Source organism: Sparus aurata, chromosome 8 (assembly GCF_900880675.1).
Source record: "Sparus aurata chromosome 8, fSpaAur1.1, whole genome shotgun sequence".
In the NCBI taxonomy this organism is placed as follows: Eukaryota; Metazoa; Chordata; class Actinopteri; order Spariformes; family Sparidae; genus Sparus; species Sparus aurata.
This window is the reverse complement of record NC_044194.1, coordinates 1,778,698-1,790,326: the sequence shown is the minus strand read 5'-3', so window position 1 is coordinate 1,790,326 and position 11,629 is coordinate 1,778,698. Positions and strand designations below refer to the sequence as shown.

Sequence of the window (11,629 nt, the reverse complement as noted above, 5' to 3'; positions counted from 1 at the left end):
TATGTTAGCTAGCTGACTTTAAAGTTGTTGGATATGCACTGCACGGTTTGGAAACAAGTTAGCAGCGGCTCAGCTGCCTTTATTAAGAGGTAAGGACACATGAACAAGCTTTTAAAGACGTCTGAGTCATTTAATCATCGTGTTTTTACAGACAGGTTTGCATGTTAGCTAACGTGTGTGTCTGTGGGAGAGTGTTAGCATGACGCCATTTTCGGCTGTGTAATGTTAGCTTGTTAGCATCGTTACAGCTGAATATCTGAGTACAGCACAGTTAGCTAACAGACTCCATGTGTTTAATAATGTCTCAGTATGTTAGTATGTCTGCATCTAGAAGGTCATTCTGAGCAGCTAAAGTAGTTTAACACACAATATGCAGCCTCATTGTAGCTGCACAGAATGTATCCAGTGTGTTTGTCTCAGTTCTAGTTTAATGTGATATTTAAATCACTGCACTGACTCCCTGTGTGTCAAAAGATAGACTTTGAAATCATATTACTCAACTATAAAGCACTAAATGTTCTCAGGACTGAATACATTTGGTTTACTTGTACTCAGGGTTTGGAGGGTTACTATAACAATTTGTTCTGATACAGTTACTTACTGTTAGTTTTGGATTACCTCAATTCCAAACATGTAAATGAAGACTAAAGAAAGGGCAATAAATGGACTTTATTACTTTTTAATAAACACTGTGGTTTGTTTGGTGTCACTGAAGACAAAACTGAATTATAAAAATCAGCAAACTTAAGCTGTACGAGAAAAAGTTTAATTTTAATCAGAATATAATAGATTTTACAGTGCAGAGTGATGTGAGACTCCTGAAGTGTTGTCATGAACATGGTTACAGACTGCTATATCATTCTTAAAATGACAATCCTGTAAGAAATCCCCTTTTTGCTGGATGTGTCTTTTTTTCTGTTTATCTGAATATATTTATGTATACACACAGACATATGCACATAGTCATCATGTTATATTAGTATAATAAGTAGTTCCTCCTCTCTCCAGGTGAACAGTGGGACTTGTCTTCAGCTTCAGGTGGAACAGCTCTGACCTGTATGGTGATCAGACCCAGAGAGGAGAGACACCTGGTCCAACAAGGTCAGTGCAATGTAGGTGCAAAAATTAAAAGCAGAAAGTGTGAGATTTGTCAGTTGCTGTTCATTAATACAAACGGATCAGTAAATGATTCTAGAAGATAGTCGAGTCTCATTCACAGGTTGCTGAATACCGACAGTTTGTGTTGGCAGAAGCCATTACGGTGTCACTGTTGGGACACTAGTCTCTCTCCCTCTTTTTCTGTTTGTCTTTTAAAATGTACATTTACAAGTAACTTAAATGGGAAATAAAAGAAGGAAGTAGAAGTAATATTTTAAATGGGTTTAAAGTGCTATATTGTAGGCAGCTGGCCTTGGTTCAGTTCAACATGTTAAAGGGGGTTTTGTTTACTGAGAGGAAATATAAACAGTCTGTCTGTTGAGAACGCCTGCATTTATTTGATCTCATTTATATATAATATAAATGATATAATTTATATTTGATTTAACATGTATATCTACACTGTTCAGCCACAATATTAAAACAACTGACAAGTGAAGTGAGCATTGATCATCTTGTTACAATCAAATGTTCTGCTGGGAAACTTTGAGTTCTGTCATTTCTGTGGATCCTCTTTGACAAACACCACCCACCCAAACACCGTTCAGACCAACTACACCCCCTCATGGCAAAGAACCCAAGGTGTCAAACTGGCCTCCTCATTCTCCAGATCCCAATCCAGTTGAGCATCAATGGGATGAGTCAGAACCAACTCCCATCCACGTTGGGGCCCCCGTGGATCGTTCTTGGCTCTGACTGCATCCAGTGGAAGCTCAGTTGGATTGAGATCTGGGGGATCTGGATCAGGTTGACACCTTGAGCTCTTTCCCACGTTCCTTGGGTCATTCCTGAGCAGTTTTTGCAGCGTTGCAGGCGCGTTGTCCTGCTGGGGGGGCACTGCCATCAAGGAGTGCTGCTGCCATGAGGGGGTGTACTCGGTCTGCAGCTGTGTTTGGGTGACTGGTGTCTGTCAAAGAGACGTCCACATGAATGCTAGGACTCATGGTTTCACAGCTGAACATGGCATTGGAACACAATGATCCATGTTATTTATTTCACCTGTCACTGGTTCTAATGTTGTCGCTCTCAGTGTTTACACATGTTCAATGCTTTTACAGACACAAAACCTCCACAAATATAGTCAAAATCTCCCAAACGAACCAAAAAACTTCACAATTACACACAAAATAACCGTAAATACATACAAAAACAAATTCAAAAAAAACTTCCATAAATACACAAATAAACACAAAACCTCCACAAATACACAAGTGCCTCCACAAATACACACAAATCTTCCACAAATTCACTAAAAACCTCCACAAATACACAAAACCTCCACAAATATACACAAAACCTCCACAAATACACAAAAAACCTCCACAAATACACACAAAACCTCCACAAATGCACACAAAAACCTCCACAAATGCACACAAAACCTCCACAAATACACACAAAAACCTCCACAAATACACAAAAACCTCCACAAATACACACAAAACCTCCACAAATACACACAAAAACCTCCACAAATACACAAAAACCTCCACAAATACACAAAAACCTCCACAAATACACACAAATCTTCCACAAATTCACTAAAAACCTCCACAAATACACACAAAAACCTCCACAAATACACAAAAACGTCCACAAACACACAAAACTTCCACAAATAGACACAAAACTTCCACAAATAGACACAAAACTTCCACAAATACACAAAAACCTCCACAAATATACACAAAACTTCCACAAATACACACAAAACTTCCACAAATAGACACAAAACCTGCACAAAGAGACGCGAAACTACCACTGCTCTTCTTTCTCATCTTGCAGGTGACGGACGGTTGAAAGGACGAATCACCGAGACGAACAAGACGATCCAAACAATGGAGACGAGCCGCCACAGGAGCCTGAAGGGAAAGTGTGAGTATCTTTCACCTGGACTTTACGAGGGGGATCAAACATGGCTGATATATCTGCAGAGTGCTGATGGTCACTGTTGGTTTCTCCAGAACGAGAGCAGCCAGGAGCTGAAAGTGTGGGCAGAGGAACAGGCTGCTGAGGACGAGCTGGACGACGGTTTCCTGAACTGAATCCTGATTTCCTGTCATCAGGTTTTGTGGACTGACATGTTGTCTGGTTGGTGCTCGGCCCAGGACAGGAAGGCTCTGCAGCGGGTGATCCATCCATCCACAGAGCATCAGTGACAGAGGAGAGGTGAGGTGTCTGCTCAGAGCTCAAAGAATACTGAACAGACTAACAGAACCAGAACCGCTGACGTAGCTTCTGTCCTCAGGCTGTGAGACTCCTGAACATCCTCAACAACACAGACTGCTTTGGTTTCTGTCCGTCTGTGATGAAGCAATAAATGAGTCAAACTTAATTTACAAGCCTGGTGTTGTCAGATGTTTTCTATCAGATCAATTTATTCAGAAGGTTCTGTCGCTCACAATAGAACATGTTGGCAATAAGAGTTTTGGTGTTTTTAATACGAGCAGGAGGTTTTTTCTTTAATTAAGCAAACTCACAAAAATTCTTTCATTCATCGAAGCAGAAACTCCTCAAATATTAATGTTCCCATCTTTGTTTTTAATAAGTAATTTGTAGTTAATGAGTCGACTGAGGGTCAGTCTGATGTCCACAAGTGTCACGGAAAATAGTAATGAAGCATTTAACTGATTGTACAATAAATATCGTATTAATAAATTATTTATGAGTCGAAGCTAAATTGCAAAATTTTTATTATCATTATTTCAGGATTTTGACTCAGGATTTCTCAAAGTACACAGTACTTCCTAGACTACATGCCAGAATGATATAAAGTACTTTTACTAATTCAGCAGGTTTTGAATCTTGGACGACTGACAGGGTTCGTACAGGTGCTTGAAATCCTTGAAAGTGCTTGAATTTCAATGTTGTGTTTTCAAGGTCTGAAAAGTGCCTGGATTTTAGTTTAAGTGCTTGAAAGTGCTTGACATTATAACGCAGTGTCTTGGCAACATTGGGATCAGACTGGATAGTTTTCTTATTACAAGCAGAAATAAAATCAGTATGTGTGTGTGTGTGTGTATCATCACACATGCAGCCTGGTAGCAATAGAGAAGGATGGCTGAGGAGAAAGTGAATTTGATGCAATTTGGACTGATGACACGTTTAATATTAATAAACTTTGATGAATAAGCGAAAAGCTTATAAAAGTTTATGTCAAAAAATAAAATTACAGGCTGCTCTCAGGTCTCTCTTTGTCCCGGTGCACCTGAAGAACACCAAGTGGCTTCCTTTCTTTTGGATAAAACTTTGTGTTCTCCTTTAATTTCTAAAGCTTTTGCTGTTATGAAACATCATTTTAGATGTCTACAGAATAATACAATGTATATAATTGTGATAAAAAATGAAAAAAAATAATCATGAGTATATATATTCCTGTAGATATGTATTTTACCCCAGCGATAAGGTGCTGGAAAATTTTGTAAATGACCCTTAAAAGTGCTTGAAAGGTGCTTGAATTTGACCTTGAAAAATGTGTACGAACCCTGTACTTATGAAAACAATGTTTTTTTACCTTAACCTTTACTTTGAAATCCGGAAGGAAAGCTCCGTGATACCTTCACTTTATTACAGAGAATGATGACTGTAGAAGGTTCAGTACGATTACCGTAAATGTTATTCTATTTGCACACTGAAAAAAAAGGTGCAGGTGATTTGACCAAGCATATGGGAACCACAGCTGGCAGTTTGTTAACAAGCGGGATGCTTTTTGGTAATTTTGCTCATCATCGCTCCTCAAATCGCCGACTGATTATAACCAAAAATGTGTAACTGAGTCATGAAGTAATCCTTCCACTTAGGATTTAAGACACCATATCACTAGAGGAATTATATATTGGTTCAGGAAAGGCAGCAAAACCTTATGATAATTGATCTATAATTGATTATATGACATACCTGCATCCTGTGTGATTGACAGGAAAACAAAGCACACTCACTTTCAGTCAGAGCAGCAAACGGACGCCGTCTCCCTGCAGGTGAACTGACATGTGATGAGTTTTTTTGGCCCCTGGGAGGCAGAAGAGCATCACAAGTCTGAGACATGCAGTCATAGAGGGAGATCAGAGCAACATGCTCTTATACTGAAGGGACCGACTCAAGAATAAACAATAAATATCTCAAGATGAGTTGAGCAAAAATAAAGGTGACTTTAAATCTTTACAGTAAAGACGAAGTGAACAAGACAGAAGTACATTTATTTAACTTGTGTGAGTCACTAAGTTGTGAAATATATTCAAAGTTTAATGTTTAATACAATCAGATTGTTTTGCACCTCTTGAGTTCAGACTGTTGCTGTAAAACAACAGTTTCCACAGTAGACAATCTTTTCATTAAATAAACCTAAAAATCTAATTTTTGTAGTTTTGTTTGTTTGTGTGATCGACTGTCCTCCTTTTTATATGATCAGTACATCCTCCAGCCAGCAGGGGGCAGCCACACGCCACGGTGTCTCAGCTCATCATGTTTCCTGTTGAAGCTGCTGCTGAAATGATAATATTGAATTTGAGTGATTTTCTTCTTCTCGTTGTCTGTCTCACATCTGAGCACCCAGAGGCCTCTCTGAGATTACAATCACTGCAGGCAACTCAACATTATCATTTCTAATTACTGTAATTATTATAATTATTGTAGTGCTTCGGGGGAAAAATCTTTATCTTTATCTTGTTCATGTCACATAAAGCACAGTGAAATCTCCTTTTCTTCTAACTAACAGCATCATTCAAGAAACTGAATGAATCCTCCTGATGAGGGAAAGTTTGGTGCGTCAGCTTCGTCCTCGACTCTTCAGGGACACAAACAGCTCTTTTTTTTTGTTGTCTCCTAAATGCAGTTTGGATCTGCTTTGTGTCTGAACGGGGCTCTATTATAATCTTGCCTCGCCTCATTGTGCCGGCCTCCACCTGTGTTTGGATCACAGACGTGGTGACAGACAGGAGGCAGCAGGTGAGGCTGGAGAAGATCGCAGCGAGCGCCGGATCCCCTCAGGGACGTCTGCTCTGCCCACCACTCGTCTCTGTTCACCTGAGGAGACTCGTCTGTTCACCTCCTGACGTCTGCAGCGACACGCCGTCTGCCTCGCCTGTGACAGAAGAGAAGAGACGAGGTGTTAGTTCAGAAAGTACGACAATTAATTAAAACTGAATGATAAAATTCCCTGAAATATAATCAAACTTTCTAAAAGCTTTTTTTTGTTTTATTGACAGTCGGTGAAGATCTTCCTCTTAAAAAAAACTACAGACTGCTCCTTTAATATCTGGTCTTCCTTCCTCTAACGTCTTATGAAGTGCACTTTGTTCTGTCTTTCTGTTGAAAGGTGCAGCACAAATAAAGGTGCCTTGCCCTGACAGGTGTCTTCATCTATCAGGTTCAGCACCGTCATCCCACCTCCGGTCCCTCCGCTGCGTCTGAATCACGACTATCAGGCTCCAGACTGAACAAAGATGGCTGCCGAGCAGAAACACAACCTGCAGACGCCTGAGAGCGACCACAGGGACTCCATGAGAGACAGACACTGTATCTTTAAGAGGCGTATTGGCTCGTAATAATCATTCACAGTCATATTTCTACTTTTATATTTATTCATTTGGCCTCGTGGACGGAGCGCTCAGCCACGCCTGCCTCATCACACAGGGCTGATAACGTCTCAGCTGATGGGACACCACAGGCTTCAACGTTCCCATACTCGCCTACTTATCATGTTCAGAGAAAATCTCCTCTGACCAGCGAGTCCAGATCTCTGCCGGCTTTAGCAGACTCCAGGTCGTCCGCTTCAGAGGTGGAGAGTCGAGATCTGTGTGACTCAGGCAGATTAGAGGCGAGCTGCAGAGTTCAGTCATGTTGTCTTTGTCCATAAAACACAGTTTCCTCTTCTTCTTCTTCTTCTGAGTCTGGGATCCCTGACTCATGCGGCGGCTCTTTAGGATTCAGCCTGACGGTGGGCAGCGAGGTTCAAAGTAAAGAGCTGCGAGTGTTTGAAGTGAATAAAATAAAGCGGAGACATTTTGACTGAAGGATTCTCTGAAGCAGAACGTCGACACATTCGTGGAAGAGGTTTGTTTTGACTGAATGAATTTGGGGTACATTTCACACAGACTGTTTGCTTGCAGCTGTGAAAAACCACTGCACAGTTTCTCGGCTTATTGTGCGTCTGAAAGTGGTTCTGTTTCACAAAGTAAACCTTATCTTTAATTAAAGGACCTCAAAGGCGGAAAAAATATAAAAACTTTCAGAGCAACTTTTTAATAAAGTTTGTCCTTGTGTGAATAATGAAGAGCTTAATCTTCTGTGTTTGTTCTGAGTTTTCTCTGCTGGAGAAACCAGCACAGACCAGCAGCACAACCCAACATGTTGGGTTGTGCTGCTGGTCTGTGCTGGTTTCTCCAGCCGGGTTGGGTTCTGCTGCACTGAATCAGAATCAGTTTCACGTGCAGAATACGTCGCTTCTGTGGCCACAAGTATGTAGACGCATACTGAACATGTGATAACCAAAATCACATGTTCATGTTAGATGAAATCTGCACTGTAGCTGCTAAGCTAAAAGCTTTAGCATGTCTGACTTGGATCACAGCTGACGAGCTGATGGAGCCAGCTCATGATTTTAAATTCTCCAGCTGCTGCGACGCTGTTTTGCTGTGAAGCTCCAGAAAAGATTTGTGGATGAAGCTTCACCTGACTTCCCATCAGCATGGAGGGAGGATATGGTGATTTTAATCACATTTTTTGGGGATGAATTGTTCCTTTAAACTCAATTCTTTTGCCCACATCAGAATCCTGTGGGAATTATTTCAGGTGGTGGAGCTGATCCTCTGAAGCTGACCCCTTCAGGAGCAGGTCCGCCCTGCACCATCTGTAACCATGGTGATCTACCCTGGTTACCATAGCGAACAGTTAGCTCCAATAGTAACGCCAGGAAACTGATCCAAGCCCAAAGTCAGCAGGATGACCGGCGAACATCGGCTTGAGCTGCAGGTCGTAGAAGACGTGAAAGAGAAGCAGCCATGTTGGAACAAACAGAAGACATATTTTCCTTCCTGATGATACAGTAAAGATATTTACCACTGATCCATGAAGCAGATCTCTTCCTGTAATCAAATCATAATTATTTGACCCTGTATAAACAGGATGTACACGCATGCTACATCTCAGTTTTGTTGCACTGAACTCCTTCGAACACACGAGCTGCAGTCTGAAACCTGCCGGCTGAATCTGTCCTGCACACAAACACAAACAGAGACTCATTCAGAACAGGAGCTGACGTTGAGATAATGTGACAGTTTAAACTTCATCCTCACAACATTCACACATCAGGAGGTTTGCTGTGGTGGAGCAGGTTTGATGAACCTCTCCATCCAAAACAGCACAGCAGCTTCTCTCCTTTCATTTTAACGTATATCTCCGGGGGGAGCTGACGGTCTGACCCGGCAGTGTGAGAGCCGGGTTCAGCTTCCTGAGCCGCAGTATCTCTTCCATCTTTGCAGAAGCTCATAACTCTGAGCGCTTTCTGCTCCATCTCAGGGCTGAAGGGCGTCTCCTCCAGTCAGAGCGGCACCGTCAGCCCATCTTCTGCCTAAAGCTTCAAAATCCTTGAGAAATACTTCACATCCCTCCTGCGCTGAGTCTTTCTCCTTCACTTCCTCTAATTAACTCTGGAGTGCAGCGCATTAAATCCCATTTTGCTCTTTCTTGGTATCTACGTTTTTTTAGCCACTTGGTGGGAACTAGAAACTAGTCGTAAGTTCAACATCAACATGATGAATGTTCATCCAATACACCTTCTGCTTGGCTCTGTTTTTGGTCTCTACCAGCTCCTGAGGGAAATATCTGGATCTTTATTGTGTCCCGACCGATAAACAACGAGCTGAAAGTCACTACAGAGCTGCGTGATGCTGAGAGGAGCTGCAGAGTCACAGTCCTCTGAAGGTTCCTCGCTGCCACAGACGCCCGTCACTCCAGATTTCATCCAACTTTCTTGCAAATTTTAAGCAGATTTTACAAAAGTCTGTCCGAGAAACTGCAAATGAGAGCTTGTTTCTGTCCACTGCAGTTATGCAATTATTAGGAGTTGCTTTTTATTGAAATAAGGCGAAGCTGCTGCTGAAGGATTTACACTGCGTGCTGCCACTGAATGAAGGATTAACTACAGACTTACTGGTTTGTAGTCGCGCTTATGAACGTATCTAACTCAGTTACAGCCTCAGATGGGTTTTTTTGTACAGTAAACATGAACTTTTGTGATCGTCTGTCAGATGAAGAAGAGTCTAAATGAAAAACGGCAGATGCAAAGTGAATGTTTGACTGACTCGTCTTCATTTCCACCTGCAGCTTCCTCTCGACCTGCGAGCAGACGCCCTGAGGGAAAACACAAACATGATATGAAACGTGTCATCCGGCACCACACAGCACATTTGTTAATTACCCTGTATAACCTTCCACAAATTGCCTGTTGTTGCCGGTGGTGCTGCAGATAGCCGGGTCGGAGCGGTGTTTCCCCAGCAGGAGAGCAGCACTGAGGGGGGTGTGTGTTGTAACACAGCGTCTGAACGCTGAGCCGCTTATCAGCTCCACCATGCCATCACTCTCCCAGCACGACTTTGAGCCGCAGAATTGAGTTTTTTAATTGGTTCTGCTGCGTACCAGGAGCCTCTGCAGGAGCGGCCATGTTGGCTTCATCTGGAAAAAGAGCCTGCTGGGAACCCGGCGTGTCGATACAGTTGACACCCAGCAGAGAGGTTCGGTCTGTCAATAGACGGGTCCATTTGTCTGCCACAGGTTTGGTTTGGGGGCAGAGTAATAAAGGAGAGTGCTGTCATGCAGTTACAGGCAGGCAGGGATTTATTATTAACTGGGGATTAATATTAATATCTCATTTATAATATTTCAACTGTTCTATCACCGTGCAGTGATGATGCAGGTTTGGACCAGCGCTGCATTTTAACTTCCTCAGTGAAGAAACCAACTGCTGTCACTGTGTTCTGGTGACATTCACACCAACACAGCAGAGATGAGATTCTGTCAAGGTTCTTTCATTAAATTAATCTATTAACAATCATTTTCTCTTGTAAAATGCAATCTTTCATTGTGATTTTGTATAGAACTTATTCCGTCATGTCTTTAATGGGGACTCGTTGTAGCTGCTTCACAAAGTTTGTTACGTTTCTTCACATAAAACAACTTTTAAAATCAAACGATTTGTTAATGGAGTCTGGTGATGCTGTGCTGACTCGTTCAGTGGTTGGACCAGTTGAAACAGACTTCTTCTCCTTCTTGTTCTTCCTCTTCATCTCAACACCGGGTCTGAACCGGGCCTGGGATCTAATCCTGTGTAACTGCTGTGCTGCTCCTTCCTGAAGCAATAAAACTCAAAACCAAACTACTAAAATAAATTAAAACCAGTTCATATGATCGCAGGAGGAACCAGGAGGAAGTCGTATAAAAGCAGCAGGATCTCCACATCTAATCTCTGTAACTGAGTCAGTTTTCAGACGAGGAGGATTCTGCTGGTCCCAGCTGCTCATGCAGGTCCTGTCTCTGGGTCAAAAGCCTGTTTTCAGATTCTAACAGATCTTACAAAGTGCTGCCTATTACTGAAGTCCTCTTTCATCTGCTGCCTCCGCGACCTCCAGCTCTACCCCCCCCCTCCTCCTGCTCCTCCACCTCCATCCTCAGAGGCCTCAGCTGAGGGCCCCGGGGCTAAACACACCGCCTGACTCCCTGTGTGTGTGTTTGTGTCTCACTTGTCAGATGATGGTAGATATCAGAATCCATAATGAAGACGGAGGATGCCTCCCAGAGGACGAGGAGCCGCTGACCTGCATCGTTAAGCAGCAGCTTGGCCGCTGTCGCAGCATCTCTGAGTTATCACACTTCATGAATTGGTAATCTCGGAGGGGGCTCCGGGGCCCCGAGGAGGCTCCGGGGGGCCCCGGGGGTCCGGTGGAGGCTCCGGGCCCGGGAACAAACAGCACACAGTCTCCTGGTGGTACACAGAGACCATGTGGTCCATCATGTCGGATACATCGAAGCTGTTTATCTGGAGACTCTTCAGCACAGATCAGCACATCTCCATCTTGGGACTCATCTGCCATTAAAGCAACATTATGTAGGAATTTGTATTCTGTGAGTTTTGGCGTCACACACCTGTTGGAAAGGTACAAAATCCAGGTTCCTGAAACAATTGTTTCAACAAATGTCAGATGTAATCTAACGTTACGTGCTAACTCGACACGCTATAACGATGCTAACTTTAGTAAGTGTAAACCTCAAAGTGCTCTTTGGTCTTGTTACATCAGTCATGGCGGTCATGGAAGCTGCTGAGCGGTTCTTTTGCCCACTCGGCTCCGGTTCTGATACTCATTCTGGCTCGTGACCTCCGTCTCCAAAGCTCCTCTAACTGTAACTTCACAGTCATATATCAACATTTCTCAGATGTAATCTAACGTTACATTAGATAACACGGTCTGTACACCTCGTC

At 42.7% G+C, this 11,629-nt stretch overlaps 1 long non-coding RNA gene across 1 annotated transcript; it reads left to right on the top strand.

Moving 5' to 3' along the window:
- Positions 1-1,043: 1,043 nt before the first annotated feature.
- Positions 1,044-3,500, top strand: LOC115587006 (uncharacterized). Its single transcript, XR_003984948.1, has 3 exons — positions 1,044-1,101; positions 2,944-3,033; positions 3,123-3,500. It is a non-coding gene; the product is annotated as an uncharacterized LOC115587006 (long non-coding RNA).
- The last annotated feature ends 8,129 nt before the right edge of the window (positions 3,501-11,629 follow it).